This window comes from Pristiophorus japonicus, chromosome 4 (genome assembly GCF_044704955.1).
Source record: "Pristiophorus japonicus isolate sPriJap1 chromosome 4, sPriJap1.hap1, whole genome shotgun sequence".
Classification (NCBI taxonomy): domain Eukaryota; kingdom Metazoa; phylum Chordata; class Chondrichthyes; family Pristiophoridae; genus Pristiophorus; species Pristiophorus japonicus.
In genome coordinates this window covers 299,002,370-299,023,918 of record NC_091980.1, presented here as the reverse complement: position 1 = coordinate 299,023,918, position 21,549 = coordinate 299,002,370, and the positions used below count along the sequence as shown (strand labels likewise).

General features: G+C 46.5%; 1 protein-coding gene across 5 annotated transcripts in view; it reads right to left on the bottom strand.

Moving 5' to 3' along the window:
• Positions 1-21,549, bottom strand: part of adck1 (aarF domain containing kinase 1) — a 905,505-nt gene that overhangs the window by 4,686 nt on the left and 879,270 nt on the right. The gene's annotated exons all lie outside the window — the stretch shown is intronic.

Sequence of the window (21,549 nt, the reverse complement as noted above, 5' to 3'; positions counted from 1 at the left end):
CATAATTTGGAGGGGAACCTACTCCCATGTACCTGCTGCCCTTGTCCTTCTAGGTGGTAGAGGTTGCGGGTTTGGGAGGTGCTGCTGAAGAAGCCTTGGCGAGTTGCTGCAATGCGTCTTGTAGATGGTACACACTGCAGCCATGGTGCGCCGGTGGTGGAGAGAGTGAATGTTTAAGGTGGTGGATGGGATGCCAATCAAGCGGGCTGCTTTGTCCTGGATGGTGTCGAGCTTCTTGAGTGTTGTTGGAGCTGCACTCATCCAGGCAAGTGGAGAGTATTCCATCATATCCCTGACTTGTGCCTTGTAGATGTGGAATGGTTTGAGGGGGCAGGTGGTGAGTCATTTGCTGCAGAATACCCAGCCTCTGAGGGGGTTTTGATAATGTTAATCAGGGAAAAGTGTTTCTACTGGTTGATGAGTGGGTATCTAGAGGAAATAAATGTTAAGACTGCCACCAAATGAACAAAGGAAGAGGATAAGAAAAACATTTACACAGAGAGTAGGGATGAGATTGGGGGAAATGATGGTATTATTTCAGATCAAGGTGCAATAGTGAAGATGGAAAGACTGCACATATTGCCCATCCGTAGTTGTCCTCCGAAGGTAGCGGGAGTCACTTGAAAGGGTATTTAGAGACAACCACATATTCCAGCACTGGAATCACATGTAAGGGGGTGGCAGTTTCCCTACCCCTTCCAGCAGAAAGAAACTGGAACATTTTCCTTCCTTTATTGAAAGACTTGCATTTATATAGTGCCTTCCATGCTCAGGGCGTCCCAAAGCGCTTTCCAGCCAATGAAGTACTTTGGAAGCGCAGTCACTGCTGTAAAGTGGGAAATGCGGCCGCCATTCTGTGCACAGCAAGATCCCACAAACAGCAATGTGATCATTACCAGATGCTCTGCTGTTAGTGGTGCTGTTGAGGGATAAAGATTGGTCAGGTCACTCCAAAATATTGCCATGGGATATTTATGTTTGTGATATCTTCTGTACAATTCCACAAACACACAGGCTTTAAGATGGCTGATAGGTGACCTGTTCCCTCTTTATTCTGGTAAACAGCAATGGCTACATTACCACAGTAGTCCACAGGGTGGAGCAAAATATATTACACTTCTCCCTTCTTAATGACTAAGTAATTATAATTATAACAAACAATCATCATACATAACTTGCATGGACATACATAACATGGACTTAGTTTGCCATATTTACAAATCAAACTTAACCACAGGTTTTATGTTTCGAAGAGGATACCTTCGCTCTCAAACTGAACCTTCCAAACATGGTGTCGAATTTAGACTTATTCTAGGCTGATCCTGAGGAAAGTTTTCCTCCAAGGGCTGCCCCTGATCTACATTTGAACTCTCTACAACTTCAGACTGTTTGTCTGCTTGACTCGGACTCAGACTTAAATTCTGACTTTCTCTTGAACTTGTTTCCAGTACATTTGATGTAGAATATGCTACTGATACTCTACTTGTATCAACTTTATCTGACAAGTCAGAAATAATCGAATCATTCCAACCTTGAACTCCTTCCACATCTGTAGGTAAAATATGATCAATGTGAACAAACCTGACCTGTCCATGATCAAACATCTTGACCAAATATGTGCGAGGACCACATATCTTCACCACTCTTCCTGGTAACCACTTTAAGAAGTTAAGGTCTTCACTCTCACCTTCTGATTTAATTTCACACTTCTCTCTTTTACTCGACCTCTATCATGATTCTCTTTCTGTCTTCATTGTTTCTCTTCTACCGTCTATGCCAAGTTTGGTTTTAACAATGAGAATCTATTCCATGGCTGTCATTTGAGAAGCAACTCTGCTGATGTTATACCAACAGTTGCAAGAGGAGTATTATGATATATAATTAGAAAATTAGCTAACTTGTGGTCCAATGACAACTGTCGTTTCTTTGCATTTGGATCCAACATTTGTTTGATGAAGGCACGTTTTACAAATTGCACTGTGCACTCTACTGCACCATTTGAAGCAGGGTGGTATGGTGGAAACTTGGTATGTTACACACCATTTTTACTCGTGAACTGTGCAAATTCTTCTGAACAAAATTGTGGTCCATTATCAGACACAATTTCTTCTGGGAGGCCATATGAAGAAAATAATCTTCGCAAAATGTTGTTATTTTCCACATTGGAAACACCTCTACCCACTTTGAATGGCTATCAATCACAATGAACAATTGTGATCCTTCTAGCTCAGCTAAATCGATATGTAATCTTTGTCACACTCTGGGAAGCCATTTCTACGGCTGTAATGGCACTGATGGTGCTTTCTTGCTTACCGATTGACATGTAGTACACTGACTAACAATGTACTCTATATCTTTATCTAGACCTGGCCACCATAAGTAACTGCATGCAAAACTCTTCGCCAAGCACATTCCAAGGTACTGGTCATGAAGATTTCCGAATAATTTGGACCTGAATTTATTTGGTACAGCCACTCTTGCACCCCACATGATACAATCATTATCGACTGATAATTCATTCCAACGAATGAAGAATGGAGGAATATCTTTCTCTGATACCTGGTTTGGGCAGCCATTTGCGATATAATCATACACCTTTGACATAACTGGGTCACGTTTGGTTGCTCTACAATCTCTTCAGCTGTGACTGGCAGTTCATCAATGTATGAAAAATAGAATGCTTTTTCTGTATTGGGTGTAACTTGTGATAGGGAAGTCAATCTAAACATAGCATCAGCATTACTGTGATCAGCTGATCGTCTGTATTCACTATCATATGAATATGCTGACAAAATCAAAGCCCACCTCTGCATTCGGGCTGCAGCTAATGTTGGAACTGGGGACTTTGGATCATCATCATAGGCAGTCCCTCGAAATCGAGGAAGACTTGCTTCCACTCTAAAAGTGAGTTCTCAGGTAACTGTACAATCCAATATGGGAATTACAGTCTCTGTCACAGGTGGGACAGACAGTCGTTGAAGGAAATGGTGGGTGGGAAGTCTGGTTTGCCGCACGCTCCTTCCGCTGCCTGTGCTTGTTTTCTGCATGCTCTCGGGGATGATACTCGAGGTGCTCAGCACCCTCCCGGATGCTCCTCCTCCACTTAGGGCGGTCTTTTCCCAGGGATTCCCAGGTGTCGATGGTGATGTTGCACTTTATCAAGGAGGTTTTGAGGGTGTCCTTGAAATGTTTCCTCTGCCCACCTGGGGATCGCCTGCCGTGTAAGAGTTCCGAGTAGAGTGCTTGCTTTGGGGGTCTTGTGTCGGGCATGCAGACAACGTGGCCTGTCCAACGGAGCTGGTCGAGTGTGGTCAGTGCTGGGAATGTTGGCCTGATCGAGAACACTGACTTTGGATGAAGGATTGCTGTCATAGAAACATAGAAACATAGAAAATAGGTGCAGGAGTAGGCCATTCGGCCCTTCGAGCCTGCACCGCTATTCAATAAGATCATGGCTGATCATTGCCTCAGTACCCATTATCTGCTTTCTCTCCATACTCCTTGATCTCTGAGTAAAGAAGTTTCTTCTCATCTCAGTCCTAAATGGCCTACTCCTTATCCTAAGACTATGTCCCCTGGTTCTGGACTTCTCCAATATCGGAAACATTCTTCCTGCATCTAACCTGTCCACTCCCGTCAGAATCTGATACGTTTCTATAAGATCTCCTCTCATCCTTCTAAACTCCAGTGAATAAAGGCCCAGTTGATCCAGTCTCTCCGCATATGACAGTCCAGCCATCCCTGGAATCAGTCTGGTGAACCTTCGCTGCACTCCCTCAATAGCAAGAACGGCCTTCCTCAGATTAGGAGACCAAAACTGAACACAATATTCCAGGTGAGGCCTCACTAAGGCCTTGTACAACTGCAGTAAGACCTCCCTGCTCCTATACTCAAATCCCCTATCTATGAAGGCCAACATGTCATTTGCCTTCTTCACCGCCTGCTGTACCTGCATGCCAACCTTCAATGACTGATGAACCATGACACCCAGGTCTCGTTGCACCTCCCCTTTTCCTAATCTGCCACCATTCAGATAATATTCTGCCTTCGTGTTTTTGCCCCCAAAATGGATAACCTCACATTTATCCATATGTCAGGGGCTTATGGTCCGTAACGATGGTAAACTTACAAGCATACAAGTATTTGTGGAACCTTTTGACCCCAAAAATTAATGCCAAAGCTTCCCTTTCGAGTTGCACTTAATTACACTCACTGGCACTGGCTCGTGAAGTAAAAGCAATTGATCTCTCCTCCCCACTATGTAGTACATGAGAAATCACTGTCCCAACTCCATATGGAGAGGCATCACATGCTAGCTTGATCTCCTTAAATACATCATAGTGAACTAACATGGCGCTTTCTACACTTTTTACACTCCTTGAATGCTGCATCGCATTCTTCTGACCACTTGCAATGGACCTGTTTTTTCAACAGTTCATGTAACACTGTAGCCAGATTTGATAGGAAGTTCCTATAATAGTTCAAAAGACTCAAAAATGATCGAAGTTCAGTGGAATTCTTGGGAGTGGGTGCATTTCTGATTGCATCCAGCTTTCCCTTGGTTGGATGTAAACCATCTTTGTCTACTCTGTGCCCTAAGTACTCCACTGAGTTTTGAAATAACTCACACTTGCGAGCAGTCACTCATATTCTGTGCTTCTCTAGCTGTTTGAGCACTTCATTCAATATGTTAATATGGATTTAACTGTTTGGTGCTGAAATTAGTATGTTAGCTAAATAACATACTACCCCTTCAATGCCTTGCAAAATCGGGTGCATCACCCCTTGGAATATGGCAGGGGTGGAAGACACTCCAAATGGTAACCTATTAAATTTATATAGGCCTGGATGAGTATTTATAGTCAAGCATGACTTGGACTCCTCATCTAGTTCAAGTTGTAAGTAGGCATTTGTGAGATCCAACTTTGAGAAGTGTTGTGACAAATCTTCTACATTTCGTAATGTATTGGGAAGATTACCCTCTAGAACCTGGTTTACGGTTACTTTATAATCACCCCACCACCACCCAGCGGACTTAGGTACAACAACAATAGGTGTAGCCCAATTACATAGATCTCTCTTAGAGATAATGTTCTTATTTTCTAGTCTTTTGAGTTCTTGCTTAACTTTCTCCTTGAGTACATATGATACAGGACGTGGCTTGCAGTAAACTGATCTAGTGTCTTTCCTGACACTTGTCTTGAAGCCTTAGATCGGACTGCCTGTTTCACAGAACACCGTTGGTGATGACATCATTCTTCGATGCAAATCTAGTTTCAACATGAAAAATCTCACTCCAATCCAGCTTCAGTGATTCCAATCAATTTCTTCCGAGTAAGGCAGGCTTTTCTCCTGCTACTGCTAAGAGAGGCAAGCTCTAAAATTGATCCTTGTATTTCACCTGTACGGTGATACGACCTACCACAGGAATGTTCTCTCCTGAGCAGCCTCGCATCTCTATCTTGGCTTTCTCCAATGGGAAATCACGCAATTTGTCGAGGTATAGTGATTCCGGTACTACGCTCACGGATGCATCAGTGTCGATTTCCATGGGTATCTTGGTTCCTGCAACATCTACTTGGATGATGATACTTTTTGAATCGCTGTTAGATACCCTCGTGCTCCTGATGATGTGTATCCCTTCATCCTTTTGCTTTTCTTCCATGCTATGTAGTCTCTGGTGATTTCTACTTATAGCCTTGAAAGTTGGTTTACTCTTCAGTCGACATGCCTTTGCAAAATGCCCAGTTTTCCTGCAGAAGAAACACTCTGCCATCACATATGGACAACTTTGAACAATGTGTTGTCCCAAGCACCGATAGCAGGACGTCAATGCTCTGTTACCATTGACAGTTGCTGAGACCTTGGGGCCCAACTGCCTTTTACTTTTAACCTGCAGGCAATTCACCTCGGTTGACTGACGACTAGAAATGGTACAAAATTCTCGGGAATATTGGTCGGCCATGTCCATTGACATAGCTGTCTGACAAGCTAAATCAAAAGTCAAGTTAGGAGTTGTCAACAACTTGCTTCTGATCACTTCATTTTTCATCCCACAAACAAAGCAGTCACGGAATGCTCGGTCCTGAAAGTTTATGAAATGGCAGTGAATAGATAACTTCTTTAATGCTACAATGTACTCACTGTCGGTTAACTGATCTCGTATTCCAAAATGAAACTTTCAGCAATTTCCAGGAACTCAGGACTGTAGTGCTGTTCTGCTTAAGTGATGTGTCTTTTGGCTTGACAGGCACAAGCAAATTTTTCAGGGTTTCATACACCTCGGGCCCTGCTCTAGTTAAGAAAGTAGCCCGTTTTCTTTCCAACACCACCCGGTTACAGGGACTTCGCGGTGAAAAACATTTCTAGCCGCTCCCCATCCGCTCCTAAGGTTTCACGGTCACAATGGAATTCACCCAAGCGCCCTATTATTCCCATAGGCGCGGCCATCTGGACTCTGGCAGTTCAGCCAAGTATGCTTCTAATTTACCTTGGATTTTTAGCTGTTAATCAAAACAAAAAAGCCCTCAAAGTCTCTCTGTCGGTTGGCTGAATCATCCACCAACAAAAATTTCAGCTAGATTATACAGAAATCCTATCCTTCATCGCCAATGTGATATCTTCTGTACGATCTCACAAACACACAGACTTTAAAATGGCTGATGACGTCAGGAACCTGTCAGGTGGTCTGTTCCCTCTTTATTCTGGCAAACAGCAATGGCTGCATTACCACAGTAGTCCACTGGGAGGAGCTAAATTAAAATGGCCACCTAAGAGGGCAGATGGGACCTCAGTTTAAATCAGACTCATCCAAGCGATGGCCCCTCCGATAGTGCGGCACTCCCTCAGCCCTGCACAGGGAGTGTCAGCCTGGGGTGTCTCGAAATACTCGAAGGAAAAAAATCCTTTAAAAATTAATTAATTTTACTCAGATTGCAAACCTAAAATTTAAATTGCAGTTTAAAAAAATACATTTTGTTGTAAACAGTTTATTTTGTGCCCCTGCAAAGGACCAGAAACATATATAGCCTATAGAAAACCATCCTTATTATTACAGTCTGCACGTATTTGTGCAGTCAAATCCACCTAAAGGACAGCTCTGCTCCAATAGATAAGCTGTGTAGTCACTTACCATTATCATTTGTTTTTGTCTGTGCTGCATTGAGCAGTGCTGCAGCATCAGAAATGGCATGTAACTCTCTGAAGATTCATGGAGATTAAGGTGAACCCATTTGCCTTTTTCTTCCCAGGCCCTGATAACAAAGCTGTTTCTGGGAAGTGTCTTCAGCACCCAGTAATGATTTGGGAAACTCCGTGTCGGGAGTGGGAAGGAAACTGCAGCCAAAAATTCTGGCCGCACCTCACCATTGTCTGGCTTGCCGGTGCCCAACACACTGAACCACTAGGAACATTAGAAACAGGAGGAGGCCTTTCAGCCCCTCGAGCCGGTTCTGCCATACAATTAGATCATCATCATAGGTGGTCCCTCAAAATAAGGATGACTTGCTTCCTCGCCAAAAAAGAATGAGTTCACAGGTGTTTCAATGAAGGACCCGAACTACATTCTGAAGGGTGGAAGATGCCTGTGCGTGGATTTTTTTTAACGTTTGGTGGCCATTGCACACCAGCCACCACACGGGCTTGACAGAACTAGGTCTTGGTCCAGTGGCAAGGGTTATCCAAGATGACTGGAGGCCAGCTCTGCTGCACGGACCTACTGCGTACATATATCGCAGTATGGGCTGGCCTGTGCTGCCCCTGGGCCCCTGGCTCCAAACTCACACCTCCCTTAGATCATGGCTCATCTGTAACTCAACTCCATTTATCCTCCTTGGTTCCGTAATCCTTAACACCCTTCTAAACAAAAGTTTATTAATCTCAGTTTTGAAGTTTTCAATTGATCCCCAGCCTTTATGGGGGGTGAGAGTTCCCGATTTCCTCTAACCTTTGTGTGAAGAAGTGCTTGCTAACCTTGCCCCTGAATGGCCTAGCTCTACTTTAAGCATAGGCCCCCTTCCCCCACCAGAGGAAATAGTTTCTCTCTATTTACCCTGTCAATTCCTTTAATCATTTTAAACACCTCAATTAGATCATCCCTTAATCTTCAATACTTAAGGAACACAAGTCTAGTCTACACAACCTGTCCTCATAATTTAACCTTTTTAGCCCCGGTCAATCTATGTCTATCAACCTTTTATACTTTCACTTCTGACAGCAACCTTTGATATTCAGATTATCCAACTCCAAACTCATAGCAATGGTAAGTTTAATTTGTCATAATGATGAAAAAAGTATCACATTTATGTCATTGAAGTAATATTATCAGATCTCCTTTGCTCATCATCTAGTAGCTGGTGGGCAGGAGAAGGGCAAGGTCCAGCAACATGGCCAAGGATTTCGGAAGAGGTCTGAATGAGACGCGCTCAAACACCATGATGTGTTTTTGGATTGTTTCGAGTGGGACCAATGTTTGTTGTCTGGACACAGTTAAAGTATCACGTGACTTTTAGGGGAATACGGTAACTACTGCCACAGGATTGGCGGTACACCCCTCAAGTCAATGGACAAGAAAACCCAGCGGGGTGTATAATGAGCAACCTGTCCGTGATGTTTAGCTACTAAGGTGCGACTGTGTTAAAACTGGCCTCTCTCATGGCCTTTCGCCTCTGGGATCTGGATTTGAAGGCAACTCGGACTAATAGGATGAAGGTCCCATCTGTGCTGAGTGGAATGTGTCTGGGCAGTCTCAACCCCATTCTGACTGTGTTGTGGGCCCCTGAGCACAAAACCTCTAATATGGCTCCAAGTGGCAATCTCACTCAGCAAAGCCAAAAGATGAGCTTGATGGGAAATGGTAAAACGTCACACTGGTGTTGTAATGGATGCTCTACTGAGGCTTAGGCTAAGGCGCATTGCTGCTTCACAGCACGGATATCTTTGCTCTACATCTAAGTATGTTTTTCCTGTCTCCAGTAATGCAGAAGGGGTAGATTATTTTATTATTTGTTTTTGGATATGGGCAGCACTGGCAAGGCCGTATCTGCCTTGCCCATCACTAGTTGCCTTGAGAAAGTAGTAATGGGTCCTCTCCTTGACTGGGTGAGATTTCCGGCCATTTCAGAGTGCGTTAAGAAGCTCCCGCATACTGTGGGATTGGATATGTGGCCTAGACCAGGTAACCGAGACTCCAGGATGTTATGTTGCCTCCCTGGTGCAAGGGTCAAGGATGTCTCGGAGCGGGTGCAGGACATTCTGAAATGGGAGGGAGAACAGCCAGTTGTCGTGGTGCACATTGGTACCAACGACATAGGTAAAAAAAGGGATGAGGTCCTACGAAAAGAATTTAAGGAGCTAGGAGCTAAATTAAAAAGTAGGACCTCAAAAGTAGTAATCTCGGGATTGCTACCAGTGCCACGTGCTAGTCAGAGTAGGAATCGCAGGATAGCGCAGATGAATACATGGCTTGAGCAGTGGTGCAGCAGGGAGGGATTCAAATTCTTGGGGCATTGGAACCGGTTCTGGGGGAGGTGGGACCAGTACAAACCGGACGGTCTGCACCTGGGCAGGTCCGGAACCAATGTCCTAGGGGGAGTGTTTGCTAGTGCTGTTGGGGAGGAGTTAAACTAATATTGCAGGGGGATGGGAACCTATACAGGGAGACAGAGGGAGACAAAAAGGAAGCAAAAGCAAAAGACAGAAAGGAGATGAGGAAAAGTGGAGGGCAGAGAAACCCAAGGCAAAGAACAAAAAGGGCCACTGTACAGCAAAATTCTAAAAGGACAAAGGGTGTTAAAAAAACAAGCCTGAAGGCTTTGTGTCTTAATGCAAGGAGTATCCGCAATAAGGTGGATGAATTAATTGTGCAAATAGATGTTAACAAATATGATGTGATTGGGATTACGGAGACGTGGCTCCAGGATGATCAGGGCTGGGAACTCAACATCCAGGGGTATTCAACATTCAGGAAGGATAGAATAAAAGGAAAAGGAGGTGGGGTAGCATTACTGGTTAAAGAGGAGATTAATGCAATAGTTAGGAAAGACATTAGCTTGGATGATGTGGAATCTATATGGGTGGAGCTGCAGAACACTAAAGGGCAAAAATCGTTAGTGGGAGTTGTGTACAGACCTCCAAACAGTAGTAGTGATGTTGGGGAGGGCATCAAACAGGAAATTAGGAGTGCATGCAATAAAGGTGCAGCAGTTATAATGGGTGACTTTAATATGCACATAGATTGGGCTAGCCAAACTGGAAGCAATACGGTGGAGGAGGATTTCCTGGAATGCATAAGGGATGGTTTTCTAGACCAATATGTCGAGGAACCAACTAGGGGGGAGGCCATCTTAGACTGGGTGTTGTGTAATGAGAGAGGATTAATTAGCAATCTCATTGTGCGAGGCCCCTTGGGGAAGAGTGACCATAATATGGTGGAATTCTGCATTAGGATGGAGAATGAAACAGTTAATTCAGAGACCATGGTCCAGAACTTAAAGAAGGGTAACTTTGAAGGTATGAGGCATGAATTGGCTAAGATAGATTGGCTAATGATACTTAAGGGGTTGACTGTGGATGGGCAATGGCAGACATTTAGAGAACGCATGGATGAATTACAACAATTGTACATTCCTGTCTGGCGTAAAAATAAAAAAGGGAAGGTGGCTCAACCGTGGCTATCTAGGGAAATCAGGGATAGTATTAAAGCCAAGGAAGTGGCATACAAATTGGCCAGAAATAGCAGCGAACCTGAGGACTGGGAGAAATTTAGAACTCAGCAGAGGAGGACAAAGGGTTTGATTAGGGCAGGGAAAATGGAGTACGAGAAGAAGCTTGCAGGGAACATTAAGGCGGATTGCAAAAGTTTCTATAGGTATGTAAAGAGAAAGAGGTTAGTAAAAACAAACGTAGGTCCCCTGCAGTCAGAATCAGGGGAAGTCATAACGGGGAACAAAGAAATGGCAGACCAATTGAACAAGTACTTTGGTTCAGTATTCACTAAGGAGGACACAAACAACCTTCCGGATATAAAAGTGGTCAGAGGGTCTATTAAAGAGGAGGAACTGAGGGAAATCTTTATTAGTCGGGAAATTGTGTTGGGGAAATTGATGGGATTGAAGGCCGATAAATCCCCAGGGCCTGATGGACTGCATCCCAGAGTACTTAAGGAGGTGGCCTTGGAAATAGCGGATGCATTGACATTCATTTTCCAACATTCCATTGACTCTGGATCAGTTCCTATCGAGTGGAGGGTAGCCAATGTAACCCCACTTTTTAAAAAAGGAGGGAGAGAGAAAACAGGGAATTATAGACCGGTCAGCCTGACCTCAGTAGTGGGTAAAATGATGGAATCAATTATTAAGGATGTCATAGCAGCGCATTTGGAAAATGGTGACATGATAGGTCCAAGTCAGCATGGATTTGTAAAAGGGAGATCATGCTTGACAAATCTTCTGGAATTTTTTGAGGATTTTTCCAATAAAGTGGACAAAGGAGTACCAGTTGATGTGGTATATTTGGACTTTCAGAAGGCTTTCGACAAGGTCCCACACAGGAGATTAATGTGCAAAGTTAAAGCACATGGGATTGGGGGTAGTGTGCTGACGTGGATTGAGAACTGGTTGTCAGACAGGAAGCAAAGAGTAGGAGTAAATGGGTACTTTTCGGAATGGCAGGCAGTGACTAGTGGGGTACCGCAGGGTTCTGTGCTGGGGCCCCAGCTGTTTACATTATACATTAATGATTTAGACGAAGGGATTAAATGTAGTATCTCCAAATTTGCGGATGACACTAAGTTGGGTGGCAGTGTGAGCTGCGAGGAGGATGCTATGAGGCTACAGAGTGACTTGGATAGGTTAGGTGAGTGGGCAAATGCGTGGCAGATGAAGTATAATGTGGATAAATGTGAGGTTATCCACTTTGGTGGTAAAAACAGAGAGACAGACTATTATCTGAATGGTGACAGATTAGGAAAAGGGAAGGTGCAACGAGACCTGGGTGTCATGGTACATCAGTCATTGAAGGTTGGCATGCAGGTACAGCAGGCGGTTAAGAAAGCAAATGGCATGTTGGCCTTCATAGCGAGGGGATTTGAGTACAGGGGCAGGGAGGTGTTGCTACAGTTGTACAGGGCCTTGGTGAGGCCACACCTGGAGTATTGTGTACAGTTTTGGTCTCCTAACTTGAGGAAGGACATACTTGCTGTTGAGGGAGTGCAGCGAAGATTCACCAGACTGATTCCCGGGATGGTGGGACTGACCTATCAAGAAAGACTGAATCAACTGGGCTTGTATTCACTGGAGTTCAGAAGAGTGAGAGGGGACCTCATAGAAACGTTTAAAATTCTGACGGGTTTGGACAGGTTGGATGCAGGAAGAATGTTCCCAATGTTGGGGAAGTCCAGAACCAGGGGTCACAGTCTAAGGATAAGGGGTAAGCCATTTAGGACCGAGATAAGGAGAAACTTCTTCACCCAGAGAGTGGTGAACCTGTGGAATTCTCTACCACAGGAAGTAGTTGAGGCCAATTCACTAAATATATTCAAAAGGGAGTTAGATGAAGTCCTTAGTACTCGGGGGATCAAGGGGTATGGCGTGAAAGCAGGAAGTGGGTACTGAAGTTTCATGTTCAGCCATGAACTCGTTGAATGGCGGTGCAGGCTAGAAGGGCTGAATGGCCTGCTCCTGCACCTATTTTCTATGTTTCTATGTTTCTATGAATGGGCTCTTACAACAAAGGAGCAGCTTTGAAGCCCTGGTGTTGGGCCACAAATGACCAGGTTTGGTTTCACAATGTGCCACGGCGGGATGGGTTTCCTACCACATATCCGCGTCATCACTAAGACCGCCTATTTCCACCTCAACAATATCGCCTGTCACCACCCTTGCCTCAGCTCATCTGCTGCTGAAACCCCCATCCATGCCTTTGTTGCCTCTAGGCTTGAATATTCCAACACACTCCTGGCTGGCCTCCCTAGTTCCACCTTCCATAAACTTGAGGTCATCCAAAACTAGGCTGCCCATGTCCTAACTCGCACCACTTCTCATTCAGCCATCTGATGCTCGCTGACATACATTGGCTCCCGGTTGAGCAACACCTTGATCTTAATATTCTCATCCTTATTTTCAAATCCATGCGTGGCCTCACCCCTCCCAATCCCCTCCAGCCTTCACCACCCAAGATCTCTGCGCTCTGACAATTCTGGCCTCTTGAGCATCCCTGATTTTAATCGCTCCACCATTAGCGGTCGTATCTTCAGCTGCCTAGTCCCTAAGCTCTGGAATTTCCTTCGTAAACCTCTCTGCCTCTCTACCTCACTTACTTCCTGTAAGAATTTACTTATAATCTACCTCTTTGACAAAGTTTTTGGCTACCTGCCCTAATATCTCCTTATGTGACTCGGTGTCAAATATTGTTTGATAATGCCCCTGTGAAGCGCCTTGGGATATAGTGTGTTAAAGCAAGTTGCTTTTGTTACTGATTATAATTCATGACTTCTGGTTTGCTAGTCCAGTACCATAACTTAGTCCAGTACCATAACTACTTCAGGGCAGAACGTGTGACAGTATCTCTCCATTTTACGTGATAATTTTTCTGAGTGGTCTGTGTAGCCATTCTGGTGGCCAGTGTTCAGTATCACTTATTGACAGCTTCTGCCCATTGGGCCGTGACAATGCATCTATAATCTCGAATACAGGAAAACAGGCCCACTGCTTGAAACGGAATGCATTCCATTTCTCAGCAATAACATCCCTCTCCTTGATGTAAAAGATCCCATGGTACTATTTCGAAGAAGAGCAGGGGGGAGGGGGGTTCTCCCCAGTGTCGTGGCAAATATTTATCCCACAACCAACATCACTAAGGAAAAAACAGATTACCCGCTCATCATCACAACGTGTTTGTGGGAATTTGCTGTGCACAAATTGGCTGCCACATTTCATACATCACAACAGCAACGACACTTCGAAAAGTACTTCACTGGTTGCAAAGCACTTTGGGGCATCCTGAGGTCGTGACAGGCGCTAGATAAATGCAAGTTCTTTCTTTTGTTCTTTCTTCATGGGCTCAAAATTCTCAAAAATTGGGGGGGGGCGGTTGGTGGGGGGGAAGTTTAGAAGAAGAAAGGAGTTCCTACTGCTAATTCCTTTAACAGTTTGACTTTGTAAAAGGTCCCCATTAGTGAATCTCCACTGCAGAACAGAACCGCAAGCTATATTACAGATAATCAGAACCAACTGCAATAATTCAAGATCACAAGATAAAGGCGAGGAAGGACATTCAGCCTATTTCAGCTCATTGATCTGGAAAAACCTACATCTCTGTAAAGCATCCAACTGTTGCCTAAATGATTCCAAGGTTTGTGGCCTTAGCACCCAAACTAGACGTCCGTTCCTTGTGTTTATCATTCTTTGTGGGAAGAACTTACTGACACCGGTACTAAATAGTGCTCCACATTTACCTTTTCAAAACACTTTACTATTATACACCTCAACAAGGTTCCTTCTCAGTTTCAGCATAGAATCATAGAATGATAGAATGACACAGCACTGAAGGAGGCCATTCGGCCCATCGTGCCTGTGCTGGCTCTTCAAAAGAACTATCCCACTCATTATCCCACTCCCCTGCCCTGTCACCATTGCCCTGCAAATTCCCCCCCTTCAAGTATTTATCCAATTCCCCTTTGAAAGATATTATTGAATCTGCTTCCACCGCCCTTTCAGGCAGTGCATTCCAGATCCGACCAATTCACTGCAGGAAAGAAATTCTCCTCATCTTGCCTCTGGTTCTTGTGCCAATTACCTGAAATCTGAGTCCTCTGGTTAGCGACCCTTCTGCCAATGGAAACAGTTTCTCCTTATTGTCCTGACCAATATGAATCCCTCAATTAAAATAACAAAAACAGATTATCTGGTCATTATCACATTGCAGTTTGTGGCAGCTTGCTATGTGCAAATTGGCTGCCGCGTTTCCCACATTACAACAGTGACTACACTCCAAAAGTACCCCATTGGCTGTAAAGCACTGAGATCTCCAGTGGTCGTGAAAGGCGCTATATAAATCCAAGTCTTCTTTCTCTCAAAACCCTTCTTGATTTTGAACACCTCTATTAAATCTTCACTTAACTCTCTCGACTCTAAGCAGGACTAAGTCACCTACTTTTCAAGGCCAACAAGCCCTGTCCTCTTCTGCCAGAAATCAGCCTTATGGTTCTTATCTAAAATGCCTCCAGGGGCGGGACATCTCGCTCGAGTCTCCGCGAGCGAATGCTGCGCAGTACTCGAGATGGTGCCTGGCTCCAGCATTGCACAGTTCCAGCACGGCCTGCTTCAATTCCGGCCGTACAGGCAAGCTGCGGGTTTGCTTTGGTTCGCCGTCAATTAAGCAACTATCCGTAAATCAAACTAAATCTGTAACTCGGCCCGCGCCTGCACATTCTGCAATGCCGACTTCCACCTTCACAAAAGTTAACTATCAGATGATGGTAACCATGGCAACACAACAGTCGCAAATCAGCGCCACCTCAGCTGTCACTGACTGAATAATTACTTACTGCGAAAGAAATGGCCATTCCAGGATTGCTGACCCGAAGCGAAAATTACTTTGCTACCACAGTGCTGCTCAGGGTCGACCGAGAGCTGCTCCTTTATTAGTTAGCGGTATTTTACAAACTGCAATAACTTTGATAATTCTGCAAAGCCTAATCAATACAGGCTCTATTGTTTGGCAAAGAAAACGTATAAAACGGATTTTTATTGAGATTTACAAATATTGTTGTGTCACATTGGCTTTGTTTTAAATTCACTTTTACTTTTTATATAACAAATAATGGATACCTGGGAGTGAGTTACAGGCTGGAATCTAATCGAGGGGTTCAGGTGGTTTATAGAAAGAATAATGGGTACCTGGGAGTGAGTTATAGGCTGGAATCTAATCGAGGGGTTCAGGAGGTTTATATATAGAATAATGGATACCTGGGAGTTACAGGCTGGAATCTAATAGAGAGGTTCAGATGGTTTATATCTATAATAATAATAGTCATTTTTTGTCTGTCCTGGAGCGGGGGCGGGGCCGTGGGCTGGGAGCACCTGGTCCGAACTGAGTGACAGTTGCCCCGACCAATGGGCGATTAGAGCCTGCTGAGCCTCACAACCAATCAGGACGAGGAGCGGTGGTGCGAATATTAAAAGTTTGATTGACGCTGGGTCTGCTCCAATGAGGCGGCGGCAGGGGATGCGGCAGGGTCAATGGGCGCGGGCACAGGGGCGAGGTGTCTGTGTGTTGCTGCGGAGCCGAGAAGAGGCGAGTGAGAGAGAGAAAGAGAGAGAGAGAGAGGGAGGGAGAAGGGGGAGGGAAGAAGGGAGAGGAGGGAGGGAGAGGAGGAGAGGGAGAAGGAGGAGAGGGAGAGAGGGAGGGAGGGAGAGGGAAAAGAGAGGGAGAGGGAAAAGGAAGCAGGGAAAAGGAGGGAAGGCGGGAGGGGGAGAAGGAGGGAGGGAAGGAGGGGGAGCAGGAGGGAGGGGGAGAGGGAGGGGGAGGGGGAGAGGGAGGGGGAGAGGCACGGGGGGGAGGGGGAGAAGGAGAGAGGGGGTGAGGAAGGGGGTGGGGGGGCAAGGGAGAGAGGGTGGGAGAGAGGGAAGGAGAGGGTGGGAGGGGTAGATAGGGATGGAGAGAGTGGTTGGGAGATGGTGAGCGGGTGGCGGGAAGAGGGTGGGAGGGTGGGAGGGAGAGGGGAAGTGGGAGGGAGGGAAGGGGGAGAGAGGGAGGGAGGGAGAGGGAGAGGGAGGGAAGGAGAGAGGAAGGGAAGGAGTGGGAGGGAAGGAGAGGGAGGGAGAGAGAGGGGGAGAGAGTGGGAGGTAGGAGAGGGAGGGAGGGTGGGGGAGAGGGGGATGGAGTAATGGAGAGTGTGGGAGGGGAAGATAGGGATAGAGAGGTTATGAGGGAGGTGGGAGGGAGGTGGAGCGGGTGGGAGAGAGGGAGGGAGAGAGTGGGAGGGAGGGAAGGAAGGAGTGGGAGGGTGGGCGGGAGAGGGGGGGAGCCTTTAAAGGAGGACAATCCGCGCTTCTCTAATCTTATCAAGAGGTTCTGATCTCTGAGGCTCAACACAAAGCTACAAGCCTGAGAAACTTGGGACTGCACCTGACGTCACTGCCCATTCTGCCCAGTGCTAGGCTCTCTGTCAGGGGTGCCTGAGATAAGGAGATCTTGGCACTCCCAGGCCCAGACATGAGCATGCCACCTCAGATGGCAGGAGAATCCGCTCTTCCTTTCCTGAATGGCATTCGCGGCTGTTTTTTTGAGATAAGGTCGATATTCCCTTGTGTGACCACATTAACTGACTTCATCAGACAATTCCTGTCACTCACCTCGCGGAATCGCTATGGTTTGGAAATAAAATTGGTGAGTGGGGTTGGATTGATGTGCGTTTCACTGAATTTTAAAAAAAAAATCATTTTGAAATTCACACTCAGAACTACAGTAGATTCCAACATGCCAGTAAATAGACAAAAACATGATCTCAAAGGTCAATGTTTTCTGGGGGCGTATCGTCATAGAAGATAATTTTGCTCGTGCTTTGCGTACAAATCCACCTTCAGTAATTTTGAAATCATCACTACGACCGCATGGATTTTCAATGGGGCCAAAATTGCCCCCCGCCGGAAACGCGGCGCACTTACCGTGTTTGAGCATCTTTCACCGCCGCGGTAGATGTGGTGGCCTCTTGCACAAAATTCCGCTCTTGGGGGCAGGAGTGCGGCAGAGAGCGGACGATCGCACACGAGGGGGCGGAAGCCGGGGGCAGGCGGAATGTCTGCCGCTGTCAGTCATCAGCATAGCGGGAAGGGTCGCTGCAAGCTCTGCGATTCTTTTACTTCGGCCCACTGGGCCATCAAGGAGGGTTACGGCCGGGCCAGCAGCCTAGCACCCAAGACGGGGTGCCAGGCTGCCTATTGGCGGCCAGTCGAACCTGGGGCCATAATTGTCGGGCCGACCTGGCGGTGCGCCTTCCACTTTAATGGCGGCCGCACCGCCATTTTGAACACAAGCACAGTGCACTGACTGAAAAAGCAACATTTTCTCGGCTGAATTTCACATTCGGGGGGAAGGGGGGAACATTGGCGGTGCACGCTCTGATGACGCACTTAGGACGGATCGGCAGCGGCGGAGTGGTAGTGGGGGGGAGCGGGTCACCGATGGGATACCGCAGGAGGGCAATTTTAGAAATGGCGGCCATTCCACAAAAAATCGGCGGCCATTCCACTCCGCAGAGTGGTCGTCAATTTCCGGCGGTAACAGGCCTTATGGGAAGGGGCAATTTCAGCCCCCAGGTCTTACGTTACTGCACGAAAGAAAGACTTGCATTTCTATAGCATCTTTCATGACCTGAGGGTATCCCAAAATGATTTACAGCCAATGAAGTGCTTTTAAAGTGTAGTCACTGCTGTAATGTAGGAAACACAGCAGCATAATTTGCACACAGCAAGCTCCCACATAACAGCAATGTGATAATGACCAGAATCTCTTTTTTAGTGATGTTGGTTGAGGGATAAAGATTGGCCAGGATGCTGGGGAGAACGCTTCTACTCTTCAAAATAATGTCACGGGATCTTTTACATCCACCTTAAGGGGCAGAGGGGCCCTCGGTTTAATGTCTCATCCAAATGGCGGCACCTCAGTGCTGCACTGGGAGTGCCAGCCTGGACTCTGTGCTCAAGTCTCTGGAGTGGGACTTGAATTCAGGACCTTCTGATTCAGGGATGGAGAGAGCTACCCACTGAGCAATGGTTTAAAACAAGCCTGTGTCCCACCACACTGTCAATGGAACCTGCCTTCAGATGGCACGAGGCTATATTTGGAGCTGGGCTTTTTTTTTAGGTCACTTCCTGAAGATGTTGGTCAGTTTTTGCTCGTTTTCTAAGTTGGCTTCTACACTTTCTTCTTTCACCTTGCCTCTCTTACCCTTTCCGACCCCAACCTAGCCACAGTCTGTTTTGGGAGTGTTTGTGGACACCATGGTCACCAAAAAGAATGAGGTACAGTACCAGCAAAAAATAAATTTAAAAATTCAGGCCTAAATCTGGGCCTACTGACAATTGTTGGCAATTCAAATGCTTCTTCTCAGTTCTCACAACCTGTCCGTACAAATGAAGCTTTGAAATAATAAGACTTGGATTTATATAGCGCCTTTCACGACCACGGGATGTCACAAAGCGCTTTACAGTCAATTAAATACTTTTGTAATGTCGTCACTTTTGTAATGTAGGAAACGCGGCAGCCAATTTGCGCACAGGAAGCTCCCACAAACAGCAATGTGATAATGACCAGATAATCTGTTTTTTTGTTATATTGATTGAGGATAAATACTGGCCGAGACTCCGGGGAGAACTCCCCTGCTCTTCTTCGAAATAGTGGCATGGGATCTTTTACGTCAACTTGAGTGGGACTCAGTTTAATGTGTCATCCGAAAGACAGCACCTCCGGTAGTGCAGCGCTCCCTCAGCACTGCACTGGTGTGTTAGCTTAGATCTTTTTTTGTGCTCAAGTCACTGGACTCAGCAGCGAGAGAACTGCGCACTGAGGCACAACTGACACTCGCCAGCAACTAATAAGCAGCAACATATCACTCCCTGGAATTCCAGGTTAATTGTGCAGAGGTAAAATCGGGGCAGAAATTGCCTCTTTCTATAAGGCCCGTGTCTGCCTGGCAGCCATGGGTCAGTGCGGACTGGCCGCCGGGTCTGCGCTTAAGGTCCGCCATTTTATAAATTGCCTTTTCTCAGTTTTGGAGTGGTGTAGGGGACCACTTTGGGCACGCGCCAACCCCTTACTGACCGGCGGCGGCCCCTTCCCGCAAATGCCCTGCAGGAGCGGCCCCACCATCGGTCGGTGCCACTGACAGCTTTCTGTGGCTTGGTGGCACCGCTGCCCTTAAAGGGGAGGTGGTGCTGCCAGCGACGCCATGTTATTTTTTTTTGACGGCCGACTGCCAGGTCAGCCCGATAATTATGGCCGCGGGTTCGGCCAGGCCGCCAACAGGCAGCTTTGCACCCCCAGGTGGCAGGCCGCTGGCTCAGCCGAAACCCTTCCTGGTGGCCTAGTGTTTGCCACTAAAGTGGCTGCAGAGTTCGCAGCGGCCCTCCCCTTTAATTGTTGGGGGGGAAGGTTGTGATGCGCCAGCGCCAGGTCCCCTCCTCAATCACTCTCTATCCTTCCCCAGGTTCTCGTTGTAAAAGCGTGACGCTAATGACTTGCAGCTTTGGTCACTAGCCCCGCTAGTGACGGCTACTTCGCCCCTCCCCCACTTCCGCCCCACTAGTGACGGTTACTCCGACCCGCCCCACTAGTGACGGTTACTTCGACTCGCCCCACTAGTGACGGTTACTTCGACCCGCCCCACTAGTGACGGTTACTTCGACCCGCCCCACTAGTGACGGTTACTCCGACCCGCCCCACTAGTGACGGTTACTTCGACCCGCCCCACTAGTGACGGTTACTCCGACTCGCCCCACTAGTGACGGTTACTTCGACTCGCCCCACTAGTGACGGTTACTCCGACCCGCCCCACTAGTGACGGTTACTTCGACTCGCCCCACTAGTGACGGTTACTCCGACTTGCCCCCACTTCCGCCCCACTAGTGACGGTTACTCCGGCTCGCCCCCACTTCTGTCCCGCTAGTGACGATTACTCCAACTCGTCCCCATTTCCGTCCCGCCGGTGATGGCTACTCCGCCTTGCTCCCACTTCCGCCCGACGTTGAGACCACTTCCGCCGTACTCAGGGGAGAAAAAACACCAACACCTGAATTTCTCTGGATTGCAACTCGTTTGGGGCGGTGGATCCCAGCATCCTTTACATATGTGGAAGGAGTAGTTTTGGACGTTTCAACTGACTCAGAAAATGATTCTGAAGAAAACAGTTCAGAGAATGAAACAAAAGCAAAACTGTGGGTGATGGAAATCTGAAATAAATTCTGAAGGAACCATTCCCTCCGCGACACCCGAGTGCCCACTCCTCAATCACCCCCTATCCTTCCCCAGGTTCTCGTTGTTAAAGCCAAACTTGGCACAGTCAGTAGAAGAGAAACAATTAAGACAGAGTGTCATGATAGAGTAAGAGATGTGTGAAATTGTATCAGAAGGTGAGAGTGAAGAACCATCACCATAAATGGTTAAAGTGGTTAGCAGGAAGAGTATGAGGATATGCGGCCTTCGCACATGTATGGTCAAGATGTTTGATCATGGACAGGTTAGGTTTGTTCACATTGATCATATTTTACCTACAGATGTGAAAGGAGTTGAAAGTTGGAATGATTCCATTATTTCTGATGAGTCAGATAGTCTTGTTATAAGTAGAGTGCCAGTAGCAAATCCTACATCAGATGTACTAGAAACAGATCGAAGAGAAAGTCAGAATTTAAGTCTGAGTCCGAGTCAGGCAAACAAATAGTCTGAAGTTGTAGAGAGTTCAAATATAGATCAAAAGTTGCCCTTGGAGAAAAACTCTCCTCAGGTTCAGCCTAGAATGAGTCTTAGTTCGACATGTTTGAAAGGTTCAGTTTG